A 15,002-nucleotide genomic window follows, 5' to 3' on the forward strand; every position below is an offset into this window, starting at 1 on the left:
CTTCTTTTTAACAGCAGCATAGTATTCCATCGTGTAGATGTACCACAGTTTTCTAATCCATTCATCTACTGATGGGCACTTAGGCTGTTTCCAGATCTTAGCTATGGTGAATTGTGCTGCTATGAACATCTGGGTGCATATATCCTTTCTGATTGGTGTTTCTGGTTTCTTGGGATATATTCCTAGTAGTGGGATCACAGGGTCAAATGGGAGTTCCATTTCCAATTTTTTGAGGAACCTCCATACTGCCTTCCATAGTGGCTGCACCAGTCTGCATTCCCACCAGCAGTGCACAAGTGTTCCTTTTTCTCCACATCCTCTCCAGCACTTGTCGTTTGTTGATTTGTTGATGATGGCCATTCTGACAGGTGTGAGATGGTACCTCATTGTTGTTTTGATTTGCATCTCTCGGATGATTAGTGACTTTGAGCATGTTTTCATATGTCTCTTGGCTTTCTGAATGTCCTCTTTTGAAAGGTGTCTATTTAGATCCTTTGCCCATTTTTTGATTGGATTGTTTATCTTCTTTTTGTTAAGTTGTATGAGTTCCCTATAAATTTTGGAGATTAAGCCCTTATCAGATATGACGTTGGCAAATATGTTTTCCCACGAGGTGGGTTTTCTTGTTGTTTTGTTGATGGTTTCTTTTGCTGTGCAGAAGCTTTTTATTTTGATGTAGTCCCATTTGTTCAGTTTCTCTTTAGTTTCAACTGCCCTAGGAGCTGTATCAGTGAAGAAATTGTTTTGGCATATGTCTGAGATTTTGTTGCCTTTGTATTCTTCTAGAATTTTTATGGTTTCCTGTCGTACATTTAAGTCCTTTATCCATTTTGAGTTTATTCTTGTGTATGGTGTAAGTTGGTGGTCTAGTTTCATTTTCTTGCATATGTCTGTCCAATTTTCCCAACACCATTTATTGAAGAGACTATCTTGGCTCCATTGTATGTTCATGCCTCCTTTGTCAAAAATTAATTGAGCATATTGGTTCGGGCTAATTTCTGGACTCTCTATTCTATTCCACTGATCTATATGTCTGTTCTTGTGCCAGTACCAGGCAGTTTTGAGAACAGTGGCTTTGTAATACAGCTTGATATCTGGCATTGAGATCCCACCTACTTTGTTCTTTCTCAGGATCGTTGCAGCTATTCGGGGTCTTTTTTTATTCCAGATGAATTTTTGGAGAGTTCGTTCTAGATCTTTGAAGAAGGCCATTGGTATTTTAATGGGAAGTGCGTTGAATGTATAGATTGCTTTGGGTAGTATGGACATTTTAATGATGTTGATTCTACCAATCCAAGAACATGGTATGTTCTTCCATCTGTTTATGTCTTCCTCTATCTCTTTTTTCAACGTCCTGTAGTTTTCTGAGTAGAGGTCTTTAACCTCTTTAGTTAAGTTTATTCCTAGGTATCTTAATTTTTTTGGTGCGATAGTAAATGGGATTGTTTTTCTGATCTCCCTTTCTGAAAGTTCACTGTTGGTGTATAGAAATGCCTCAGATTTCTTGGGGTTAATTTTGTATCCTGCTACATTGCCAAATTCATGTATTAAGTCTAGTAGCTTTTTGATGGAGTCTCTAGGGTTTTGTATGTATAATATCATGTCATCTGCAAATAAGGACAGTTTTACTTCCTCTTTTCCAATTTGGATGCCTTTTATTCCTTCTTCTTGCCTAATTGCAATGGCTAATACTTCCAGTACTATGTTGAACAGGAGTGGTGAGAGTGGGCATCCCTGTCTTGTTCCTGTTCTTAGGGGAAATGGTGTTAGTTTTTGTCCATTGAGTATGATGTTGGCTGTGGGCCTGTCATATATGGCTTTTATTATGTTGAGGTATGATCCTTCTATTCCCACCTTTCTGAGAGTTTTTATCAAAAATGGGTGTTGGATTTTGTCGAATGCTTTTTCTGCATCAATTGATATGACCATGTGGTTTTTTTCTTTCAATTTGTTTATGTGATGTATCACATTTATTGATTTACGGATGTTGTACCATCCTTGCATCTCTGGGATGAATCCTACTTGGTCATGGTGTATGATCCTTCTGATGTACTGCTGGATCCGATTTGCTAAGATTTTGTTGAGGATTTTGGCATCTATGTTCATGAGGGATATTGGCCTGTAATTCTCTTTCATTGTGATGTCTTTACCTGGTTTTGGTATTAGGGTGATGCTGGCTTCATAGAATGAGCTTGGAAGCGTTCCTTCCTCTTGAATTTTTTGTAGTAGTCTGAGGAGGGTAGGTTTTAGTTCTTCCTTGAATGTTTGGTAGAACTCCCCTGTGAAGCCGTCTGGCCCTGGGCTTTTGTTTGCTGGAAGCTTTCTGATGACTGCTTCAATTTCTTCCATAGTTATTGGCCTATTGAGGTTTTTAGATTCTTCCTGATTGAGTTTTGGAATGTTGTATTTTTCTAGGAATTTGTCCATTTCCTCCAGGTTGTCCAGTTTGTTGGAGTAGAGTTGCTCGTAGTATTGTTTAACAATCATTTGTATTTCTGTGGGGTCTGTTGTTATTTCGCCTCTATCATTTCTGATTTGGTTTATTTGGGACCTCTCTCTTTGCTTCTTGGTGAGCCTGGCTAGGGGTTTGTCAATCTTGTTTATCCTTTCAAAGAACCAGCTCTTGGTTTCATTGATTTTCTGTATTGTTTTTTTGGTCTCTATTTCATTGATTTCTGCTCTAATCTTTATTATCTCCTTCCTTCTGCTCACTCTGGGGTTTTCTTGTTGCTCTCTTTCTAATTCTTTGAGTTGTAGAGTTAGATGATTGACTACCATTTTTTCTTGTTTTTTGAGATAGGCCTGTAGAGCTATAAACTTCCCTCTCAGGACTGCTTTCATTGTGTCCCAGAGGTTTTGGATTGTTGTGTTTTTATTGTCATTAGTGTCCAGGATGTTTTTAATTTCTTCTTTGATGTCATCGGTAACCCAATCAATATTTAATAACATGCTATTCAGCTTCCAAGTGTTTGAGTATTTTGGGTTGTTTTTATTGTAGTTTATTTCTAACATTATGCCATCGTGGTCTGTGAAGAAGCTTTTTATGATTTCAATCTTCTTGAATTTGTGGAGACTTTGCTTGTGACCCAATATGTGGTCTATTTTTGAATATGTCCCATGAGCACCTGAGAGGAATGTATATTCCGCAGCTGTGGGGTGAAGTGTTCTGAAGATGTCAATTAAGTCCATCTGATCTAGTGAGTCATTTAGGATTGCTGTTTCTTTGCTGAGTTTTTGTCTAGCGGATTTATCCAGTGATGTCAGTGGTGTATTAAAGTCCCCTACTATGATTGTATTGTTGTCGATCTCTCCCCTGATTTCTTCCAGAAGTTTTCTTATGTATGTGGGTGCTCCTGCATTGGGTGCATATATGTTTACCAGGGTTATATCTTCTTGTTGTATTGATCCCTTTAGTATTATGAAGTGGCCTTCCTTATCTCTGGTTATGGCCTTCACTTTGAGATGTACTTTGTCAGATATAAGTATTGCTACCCCAGCTTTCTTTTCCTTTCCATTTGCGTGAAAGATATTTTTCCATCCCTTCACTTTCAGTCTGTGTGAGTCCCTTCTAATGAGGTGGGTCTCTTGTAGACAGCAGATGTATGGGTCAACTTCTGATTTATTTTAGTTAGCGAAAATAGGTACTAATGTTGGTCTTTCATAAAAGCAAAGTGCTGCAATGGGAACTTTCAAAAAGCAGGGAATATCTGTCTACCAAAAGAAGTTTATAGTCTCTTGAAGTTTGTCAAATGGGTTTGACATGTAGTAAGAAAATAATAACAATAATAATAGTTTGTGTAAATGCTTATTTTGTACCAGGGAGAAGACAACCACTTCCTTGCATCTTAGAGTTGACACAAAAATAAGCATTCAATAAATGTCAGGTATTGTCATAATTGTCACATATAAGCATTACAATCCTGAATTATGTACCCTTACTGTTCACATTTTGTAGATGAGCAAACTAAGGTTCCAAGACATTAGGTATTTGCCCAAGCTCCCATAACTGTATGTTTTGGACCTGAGATGTCAGCTCTTTCCTATCTAACCCAAGAAGCCTTGCTTTAGACTACTCTGCTCTAGTTCCTCCCTGCTCTTCACATTGCCTTTGCCTAAGTCCTTTGTCCTTGTGGTAAAGTCAATAATGCAACTAAAGCTGAGACTCACATAGATTATATATGTGAATTGTTAGCATTATATATGATTAAGTGTGGGCTTTGGAACCAACTCTCCTACTTACCACTTGTTAGACCTTCCACAAGTTACTTAACCTCTCTGTGTCCGTTTCCTCATCTATAAAATGAAAATAATAATACCTCTCACATAGGATTGTTGGAGAAAAAATTAACACCAGGAAACTTCTCTGTAAATGTTACCTAGTATTGTCACTAAATGCCCTATTAAATGTCAATAGCCTCTCAATCACCTACTTGCCTACACAATATGTGCTACAAGTGTAATAATGTCTTAGGATATTTTTCCAACTTGGGAAGATGCCATCATCCTAGTTGATAGCAGTAAATTCTAGAAGATTGAGCATGCCCCAGCCCTGGGAGTGATAGTTCCAGGGTGCCTTAAGCCAGAGGATGGATACTCTATTGTATCAAGTACTATTTCCCTTTGGGATTTATAGACATTGATGAACCTATGTGAAGGTGAATGAATAAAATGACCAGAGTCCTTTTCATGTGGAACAGGTGTAAAACTGTCATTTCAGTCATAGCTACAGCTACTATTTTTAGAACAGCCAGATCAGTCAGCTCCTAGTTAGGGAAGAGGCTCCCACCTTCACTGGAGATATGTGAGAGTCCCAGACAGGCTCTTGTGCCAGAAATTATGAACCTGTCATTCCACCATTACAGATAGCTTCATCTCTGTAGCTCTCAAAGGCCCTTTCTCCTGAAGAATCCACTAATAAGATTCCATGTGCCTGGAGTGTTCCAAGCTTTATCAGAACACACCTTGATTGGCTAGTAGTTGACACCTTTTGTAAGGGACTGGAGCCAGGAAGATGAGGGAACAGGCAAGAAGCCAACCTATGTGGCTCTGCTCTGGTGAGAGTCTCCAGGTCCCTCAAGGCACTAATAGTATGTCTTGCCCATAAAGAGACTTTCAACCAGATTGAATGAGCTGTTTGGATCTTTGTACAAGATTATATGTAAAAACTTCTGAGACCCATAATTCCCATTCTTTGCATGCCCTCAGTGAAGATCCCTGGAATAGTCTGGGGCTTTCCAGAACAAATGAAGGGCCTGATTATTAAGTTATGTCTGTCATTAAGCCATTGGTGATTCATACATTTAAGTCTAATGGGCTACTCAGCTTAATGATTGTTGCAAAGAAGGTAACTTTGAGACAGTATCAGGGTAACATCTCGACTCTATCTTGACTGAAAGGACTCCATCTTAGAGGCCTATGTATGACTCCTTGCTTTCAGGAAAATTCCATAGTTTAAATTAACCTAACCACATACATGGAGTGTATGATAATAGCATCCTTTCTTAAGATCGTGTTCTGCAAAATAGTTTTTGTCAATTAAATGGTGACTAGAATATTTGTGCAAGCATTATTTCACAGGCTCTTTGGGTGGCCCACTGACCATGAAAAACACCTTGTGACTATCCTGGATCAACTGCCACCAGATGACGATTATGGGACAACTGACCTCATCTTCATTCCCAAGCCCTGCACTCACCCCAAGGCCCCTATATAAGCCATTCACAAGAACCCCTCAGGGAGCTCGACTTCTCTTCTCAGGTCAACTCCCTTGTGCACAAGCTCTTTTCAATAAACTCTATCTGCTTGATCTTGTACTGAGTTCAGTGCTCATTTTCATGACATTGAGAGTCAAGAACCCGACATTCAAGGTCCAGTAACAATTTCACACATTTCATCTCCATCTAGCAGGAACTTCAGCTTTGACCAAGGGTGGGCCACCAGGGCTTTCTCATTAAATGCATGTCTCCCTCAGAAACAGGTTGTGCTGTTCTCTTCTTGTTAAGGACCCAATCTTCAAATTCTAGATGCTGATGTTATTCAAATGTCTTTAAGGTGAGAAGGCAAGAGGAGAAATGGAGTTGATATATATAACCATGCAAGAAATTCTCTCTCCATTTCTTTGTAGTTCAAATGAAAAAGTTTCCTTACCCAGCAAAAAAACAGTCAAGATTTGTACTTAAATGTTAATTTTGAAAAATAAAATTGTTTTACCTTCTAGTGTATTTTATTTGCATTTCCCCCTATAAAATATGTTTACTCATTTTAAAATTCAAGGTGTCTTAATTAGTTTTCACAAGAAACTTATTGTCTTTTGGGTTTTATTTTGTTTTTTAATTGAGGAAGAAACTGTGAAATTGTTATGCCGAGATACTTCATAAATTCTTGCTCAATTCCCTGCCCTAAAACATCACATTTGGATTTTTTAGGCCTGTCCTACCTGTTCAGTTTTCTAGTTATGGAGATACAATGATAGTAATAATGCATAAATATGGGTGGCAGAGAGAAATACTTCATAATTATTTCTTTTCTCTCCTGTCCTAATATACAATCCAGTAACTATTAGCCTAGACCAGTGGTTCTCAACCTTCTGGCCCTTTAAATACAGTTCCTCATGTTGTGACCCAACCATAAAATTATTTTCGTTGCTACTTCATAACTGTAATGTTGCTGCTGTTATGAATCGTAATGTAAATACCTGATATGCAGGATGGTCTTAGGCAACCCCTGTGAAAGGGTTGTTTGACTGCCAAAGGGGTCGTGACCCACAGGTTGAGAACCGCTGGCCTAGACCAAGGACCCAACTTTTGCCAAAGCTTTAAAAGCTCTGCCTTCCTCTGCCCCATTGGGATCCCAGCCAAGGCAGGACATGGGCATGTGCCAGTGACAACCCAGAGAGCCCCTCTCCTGGCTAGAAAGGAAGCATGCTTTGGAGACAAAGGCTGGGTCTGGCCTTTGAATTTTAGTTTTGCCCTTAGTAGTTGGTGGGACTTGGGAATGTTACCAGCTTTTTGAGCCTCTATTTCCCCATTAATAGAACTATGGATTGAAATAGGTACACTACAAATTTATATTGAGAATTGAGTGAGACCATATTTGAAAGCAAACAGCAGAAGATATTTAACCAATGTTAATTTCTTGCCTCTGATCTGACTATTGATTATGTTTATAACTCCCTTTATAAACCACTTTCCTTCTCAGAATTTTAATCTAATTTTGTGTTTGACAGCTGTGCCCAAATAAGTTATAATTTATTAAAGTTCAGGACAGAATGCTAATTTAAAAATATTTGTGGCTGCTGGCAAGACTGACTTAAGGAACACACAGAGAAGAATATATATTTGATGGGTAGTGGGTTGAATGGTGGCCCACCATAAAGATACGTGCATGCCCTAATCCCAAAACCCTGTGGATGAGACATCATTCAGGGAAAAAGTCTTTGAAGATGCAATAAAATTAAGATTAGAAGAGGAGACCTTTATGATAGGTCTTAAAGCAGTGATAAGTGACTTTGTAAGAGTGGGGCATAGGGAGATAACAGACAGAAGAGGGAAGGCAATGTGACCATGGAGTCAGAGATTGGAGTGTTGTAGCCACAAGTCAAGGAATACTGACAGTCACCAGAAACTGGTAGAGGCAAAGAATGAATTCTCCCCTAGAGTTCCTGGAGAGAGTGCAGCCCAGCTGGGTTTCAAACTTCTCGCCACCAAATTATAAGTGAATAAATTTCTGTTGTCACCACATTTGTAGTATTTTCTTACAATAGCCACAGGAACCTAATTCAAGGTGCTACTATTATCAATAAATATAGATTTCCTTCCTCTCAATCCTATCTAATAAAGAGGGAATATGCAAATTGACCATCATGCCATCACAAAGATGGCGGCTTCCATAGCGGAGGTGGGGTTTCCATAACTCAAGATGGCTACACCCACAGTGAAGGCCGAGTTCCCATAATAAGCCTTAATCAGCAATCGACAGGGACCTGAGGCTGCGTGGCCCTGGGCCAAGGCAGGGAACCTGAGGCTGCACCCCCCCCCCCCACCTGGTGGGACTTGACAGGGGACCTCAGGTCACACCCCCACCCTGGCACCAAGCCGGGGGACCTCAGGCCATGCCCCCCATCTGGCAGGGCTTGACAGGGGACCTGAAGGTGCACCCCCCGCCTTGGTGCTGGGCCGGGGACCTCAGGCTGCAGCCCCTGCCCTGGGTGGGGGGATCTCAGGCCATGTGCCCCACCCCCGTGCCAGGGGACCTAAGGCTGCACCCCCTGGCCAGTGGGCCTTGATGGGGGACCTGATGCTGAGCGCCCCCCCCCCCTCACTCAGCAGGGCTTGACGGGGGACCTTAAGGTATGCCCCCCACCCTGGTGCCAGGCCGGGGGACCTGAGGGTGCACTGGGAGACCTGAAGCTGTGCCCCCCGCCCGGCATGTGCCAGAGGTCCTACGGCTAAACCCCACACCTGGAGCCAGGCTGGGGGACCTGAGGTTGCGCCCCCCACCCAGTGGGGCTTGATGGGGGCCCTGAGGCTACGCCCCCCCCCCACCCAGTGGGGCTTGACAAGGGTGGAGCTGGCTGGGTCTGGATCTTGCCCAATAGAGGTGGGGCCGGTTGGGTCTGGGTCTCGCAAGATTTTGAGGCACCGTGGGTGAGCGGAGACTTGACTCTGGGTCCCATGGTGCACCCCAGACTCTGACTGGAGGAAGATTTTCATATACGTTTTACTAATTTTCTTTCATCTCTGACACTTCTATTATAGAGAAAGGGCAAATAGTAATATTAAAATATTTCCTCTAATTAATCCCCTTTTAATGTTCATGACTCTCATGCACCAGGCCACTAGTTATATTATAAATCTAAACTGCTCTAAAAATAGTCATGTATATGACTATTACTATTAGATGATGAAAAAGTTCCTACTCTTGGCATTTTTTCGGACAAGAATCTTTACTGAAATAGTGGCAGTCAAGGGTAGAAGGAAGAGTTTCTCAGAATATTGAAGGCATATTAACTCATTCTACTTTTAATCACCAAAAGTGTCCCTTGAGTAATTTGAAAAAGTAAGAGAAAAGCCACTTTTAAAGGAAGTGTTTTTCTTTATATTCTTGCATGTCAAGGTTGATGGTGCTGGGGAGCCGCCAATACCAATACACTTGACATTATTACCAGTAGAGGACTTTTCATCCCCACCCCAAAACCAATCCTGTAAACAAGGATAATGAAGGCATTTTGTGATTCCATCACTCCTCTTTTGTAAGTTGCAATGCTGATAACCTCCAACACTCTACTCTTAAATAACAAAAGTAAAATGTTGGCTCAGTTCTCTGATCTTCTTTAAAATGTCCATGTATCACCATTTGGCATCTTCAGTTTTGCCTCATTCAGGATATTGTGCTTTTTTCATGAGTACACAATGAGCTAAGTTTTCTCAAGAGTGGAGCTATGTACTTAGGGAGAAAAGTTTATAAGATTTTCTTCTCAACTCTAATAAATTAAAATTATCTTCCTTAAAAAAAAAATACAATTTCCCTATTTCCTAGGAGGGTAGTACAACTGGTAGATCAGAGAACATCAAGAACATAATATCAAATTGAACGTAAACACGTAGTAGTGATTTGCAAGTTTGAGCATCAGGAAGGTACCTCTGGTACCTGTGCTATTATTAAGATTGGAGTTTGGGGTGATTGTCTTACATCTCAGTTCAAAAAAGGTTAATGGGATTTCAAATCATGCATCAGGGAGGGCAGGCAGGACCAGCGTTCTTTATGTAATAAGTATGAGTTCCTTGGCTTGTTTTGCAATTCCTTTACTAAGTATATGACTTTTTACGTAAGTCAATACTTCTTTTTTTATTTCTTCCATTTATTTGATGTTTTCCATTGCTCCCTTTCACAAGAGTCAAGAAAGTATCAAATAGCTTGGCCAGTGTGTCTCAGTACTAGAGCGTTAACCTATGAACCAAGAGGTCACAGTTCGATTCCCGGTCAGGGCACATGCCCAGATTGCAGGCTTGATCCCCATTAGGGGACATGGAGGAGGTAGTCAATCAATGAATCTCTCTTATCATTGATGTTTCTATCTCTCTCTCCTTCTCTCTTCCTCCCTGAAGTAAATAAAAATATTTTTTTTTAAAAGAAAGCATCAAGTAAAACAGGATCTTTACCTATTTTTTACTATTTCTTCAGGAAAAAAATTATATAGATATTTCCTGCTTTTAAATACAAGTTATCCCTGGAGACTAAGTGTCTCATTATGGGACAAAACATTAACTTCACATATTCCTGTACCTTTGTTCCCAGCACACAATAGGTACTATATAAATATTAACTGGCTACTGCATGAATATGTTTAAATGTACATATTGAGCATCATAAGTAAAAAAGCATCAAATGAGTAAGTCATAAAGCAAAGAATAAGTCTTTAAATTAGGCAGCATGAAAATTTAATAAAAAAGTGATCAATATTTAACCAGAACCTACTACATGCCAGACACTTTTTGGGCACTGGGAATGCGGCAAACAAGACAAAGTGCCTTACCTCATGAGACTGTCATTTAAGCTAGAGGAACAGACAAATAAATAAACAAGTATAAGGCAAAATGATGAGCTCTACTTGAGATGCATGTAGATATTCACCCAAAATCAAACATGAGAGTTGGTTGACTTCCAGGTCAGCTAACTCTGATCCTTTCAACTCCTTATTTTAAAACCCCCAAAATTTAAACTTTCACAGTGCAGCATTTTTAATGGAATAGACCCATGCCTTCAAATCTATATTGAAAGCCACATTTTATTAAGGCCTTTTCCAAGTGTAGACCATAGCCCAGAAGCAAGCATCAAAAGCTTAAACCAGTTTCCCAAGGTGTGCTCTGCAGATCTAAAACTGGAAGTCATTCATTTATTCAACAAAATATTTATTGCATTCCACATACTCATGGGAATACTAACAGTGGGGATACAGCAGTGAATAAGTCAAATTCTCTCTCTTCTCATGGAGCTTCTATCCTGGTGGGGGGCAGGGGTAGATAGAAAAGAAAAATTTACACACAGACACACACACACACACACACGTATACACACACATTGTCATATTGATAAGTGCTATGAAAAAACACAAGGCAACTATATTTTTTTCAATTATTCTTTTTTAAAAATTCTATATTGTTTAAAGTATTACATAAGTCTCCTTTTTCCCCTATTGACCTCTCTCCGCCCCCCCCCCCAACCCCCCAGCACATGTTCTCACCCCCCACCCCTGTGAAGGCAACTATATTTTAAATAAGATGGTCAGGAAATACCTCTCTAATAAGTGGTTTATTGAGCAGAGAGACCTGAATGAAGTGAGGGAATGAGTCATGGGGGTGTCTGGGGAAGAGCATTTCAGGAAGATTACAGCAAGTAAAAGGCCTTGAGGCAGGAGGTCAGTGTGATGGGAACACAGTGACTGAAATTGTAACTGGTGGGAGATGGGATCATAGAGGCAATGAAGGTCCAGATCAAATAGTGTCTGATATACTACTGTAAGGATTTTAGCTTTTACTGTGACTGGGTTGGGGAGCCATTGGAAGATTTTGAGCAGAGGTATGACATGACTTGGGTATTTAAAAACTATGGTATGGAAAGTAGACAATGGGAGCAAGGTGGGAACAGGGAGATGAGTTAAGTGGTGATATCAACAACCCAGGAGGAAGATGGTGGCAGTTTGGGCTACAATGGTTGAAGTGGAACTGGTGAGAAGTGGTTAGATTTGGGCCAATAGGATTTGCTTATTTTTGTATGTGATGTGTTAGAAAAAGAGAAACTTCCAAGATTTGAGGACCAGGAAACTAGAAAGTGAGGTTACCACTTACGAAGATGGGGAAGATGAAGTAGCCTTGGAGAGGCAGATGTCAAGGGTCTGTTTCTCAACATGTCAAGTTTAAGATGTCTGTTATACAGCCAAGAGGAGTTTTTCATTAGACAGAACATGCCAGGCCAGAAATGAGGGCTGGTATATGGGGGGGGAGAGTTCTATGGACAAAGGATTTTGAAATGCTGGATAAAGCAGAGCAGGCTCTTTTACTCTAGGACTCCTTAAAGTTTTAACCAAAATGTACTTTGTGGGGCCCAGACCTGCGAGAGGACAAAGGTGTCGTGAAAACCACCACTAACTCAAACCCAAGATGGGAAAGGAAAAGACTCACACCAACATCGTCATCATTGGACACGTAGATTCCGGCAAGTCCACCACTACTGGCCATCTGATCTACAAATGTGGGGGCATCGACAAGAGAACCATCGAGAAATTTGAGAAGGAGGCTGCTGAGATGGGGAAGGGCTCCCTCAAGTGTGCCTGGGTCTTGGATAAACTGAAAGCTGAATGGGAGCGAGGTATCACCATTGATATCTCCCTGTGGAAATTCGAGACCAGCAAGTATTATGTGACCTTCATTGATGCCCCGGGGCACAGAGACTTCATCAAAAACATGATTACAGGCACATCTCAGGCTGACTGTGCTGTCCTGATTGTTGCTGCTGGTGTTGGTGAATTTGAAGCAGGTATCTCCAAGAATGGACAGACCCGTGAGCATGCCCTTCTGGCCTACACACTGGGTGTGCAACAGCTGATTGTTGGTGTTAACAAAATGGATTCCACTGAGCCACCCTACAGCCAGAAAAGATACGAGGAAATTGTTAAAGAAGTGAGCACCTACATTAAGAAAATTGGCTACAACCCTGACACAGTAGCACTTGTGCCAATCTCTGGTTGGAATGGTGACAACATGCTGGAGCCGAGTGCTAATATGGCTTGGTTCAAGGGATGGAAGGTCACCCATAAAGATGGCAATGCCAGTGGAACCACGCTGCTTGAAGCTCTGGATTGCATCCTGCCACCAACTCGTCCAACTGACAAGCCCCTGCGTCTGCCCCTCCAGGATGTCTACAAAATTGGTGGTATTGGTACTGTCCCTGTGGGCCGAGTGGAGACTGGTGTTCTCAAGCCCAGCATGGTGGTCACCTTTGCTCCAGTCAATGTTGCAACTGAAGTAAAGTCTGTTGAAATGCACCATGAAGCTTTGAGTGAAGCTCTTCCTGGGGACAATGTGGGCTTCAATGTCAAGAATGTGTCTGTCAAAGATGTTCGCCATGGCAATGTGGCTGGTGACAGCAAAAATGACCCACCAATGGAAGCAGTTGGCTTCAAAGCTCAGGTGATTATCCTGAACCACCCAGGCCAGATCAGTGCTGGATATGCACCTGTGCTGGATTGTCACACAGCTCACATTGCTTGCAAATTTGCTGAGCTGAAGGAGAAGATTGATCGTCTTTCTGGGAAAAAGCTGGAAGATGGCCCCAAGTTTTTGAAATCTGGTGATGCTGCCATCATTGATATGATTCCTGGCAAGCCAATGTGTGTTGAGAGCTTCTCTGACTACCCTCTTCTGGGCCATTTCGCTGCTGGTGACATGAGACAGACAGTTGTTGTGGGTGTCATCAAAGCAGCGGACAAGAAGGCAGCTGGAGCTGGCAAAGTCACCAAGTCTGCCCAGAAAGCTCAGAAGGCTAAATGAATATTATTTCCAACACCTGCCACCCCAGTCTTAATCAGTGGTGGAAGGACGGTCTCAGAACTGTTTGTCTCAATTGGCCATTTAAGTTTAATAGTAAAAGACTGGTTAATGATTACAATGCATCGTAAAACCTTCAGAAGGAAAGGAGAAAGTTTTGTGGACCATTTGATTCTTTTGTGTGTGTGGAAGTTTTTAAGTTATTAGTTTTTAAAATCAGTACTTTTTAATGGAAACAACATGACCAGAAATCTGTCATGGAATTTTGAAACCCATTAAAATAACAAAATTTAATGAGAAAAAAAATGTACTTTGTGAACATGCAAGAGAAGGATTTAAGTTTTATAAAACTTATTTAGCTTATTTATTAAGTTTCATAATATGTATTTTAGGGAGCTTTAAGTCACATTACTATTCCATAGAATATCCTTTGGAGAATACTGTTGAAGACAGTGAATGCTAATATTTTAATATCTCTACCTTGAAGCAAGATATTACACAAAGCAATATAATTTTGGAATTATATCTTTTAATTAGTACCTGATTACTTTTGTGCTTCTTTGCATTTACCCTTGTAAATTAATAGAACCCCTTTCTAGCTTGGAAAAAGAAAGATTATTTTGAGTTTTATTGTATAAATTAAACTCTAAGATCTTGATCAGTTCACTCTTTGTGTGAAATAATGAAATCAAGTTTCTAAACCTACAGGACAAAGGGCTCAACCTTACAATGTGCAGGCTGAAAGAGTTCAATTTGCCTTTATCCATTATTTTTTCTTCAAAACAATGGGTCTTGTAGATTCAGACCACCACCTCTCATACCCATCGTGATCAGTTTTAGCCTCTTGTCCTATCACCGTCACAGTACTCTTCCCTGACGATCTCATGTTTTCCCATGACTTAAACCACATACACACCAATTACCTCCAAATTCACATCTCCTGCTCCCAGCTCTCCCTGATTTCTAGAACAGTATTTCCAACTGCTGTCAGCATCTCTGCTGTGATATCCTGAAAGCATCTCCAACTCAGTGTTTCCCAAACTGAGTGAGAGCAACCTCTCCCTCAGAACCTGTTCCTCCTCCTGAAATGCTTACTTTGATTTGAAACCACTGAGTTCCTGCTGCCTTACTGAGAAGCCTAAAGTCACCTTCACTTAGTCGACTCCATCTGCCTCCTGCTGCCCCTCTCCATGCCCCCACATGAAGTCATTCACTGCCTTGTCATCACTACTTTCTAAATACCTCCCAGTCTTCATCCTCTTCACCCTCCAGAGACACTTCCTCAGTTCAGGTTCTAATCCTGTTCTACCTAAATTGTTTCATTAGCTTCAAAGTGGTCTTTCTACCTTCTGTAGGGGCCACCAACAATAACTAGCCCTCCTTGTTACTGCCAGCGTTACCTTGTCAAATGGAAAACTAGTCACATAACTCCTCTGACAAAAAGCCACCCCTAGTGTC

The 15,002-nt window shown here is 40.9% G+C and overlaps 1 pseudogene; it reads left to right on the top strand.

Moving 5' to 3' along the window:
• Positions 1–12,119: 12,119 nt before the first annotated feature.
• On the top strand, positions 12,120–13,733 carry LOC139001928 (elongation factor 1-alpha 1 pseudogene; annotated as a pseudogene).
• Positions 13,734–15,002: the final 1,269 nt, after the last annotated feature.

The sequence above is a fragment of the Myotis yumanensis genome, unplaced genomic scaffold, assembly GCF_028538775.1.
Source record: "Myotis yumanensis isolate MYYU_CA2020_CCGP unplaced genomic scaffold, mMyoYum1.0.hap1 SCAF_2, whole genome shotgun sequence".
NCBI classification, from domain to species: Eukaryota; Metazoa; Chordata; class Mammalia; order Chiroptera; family Vespertilionidae; genus Myotis; species Myotis yumanensis.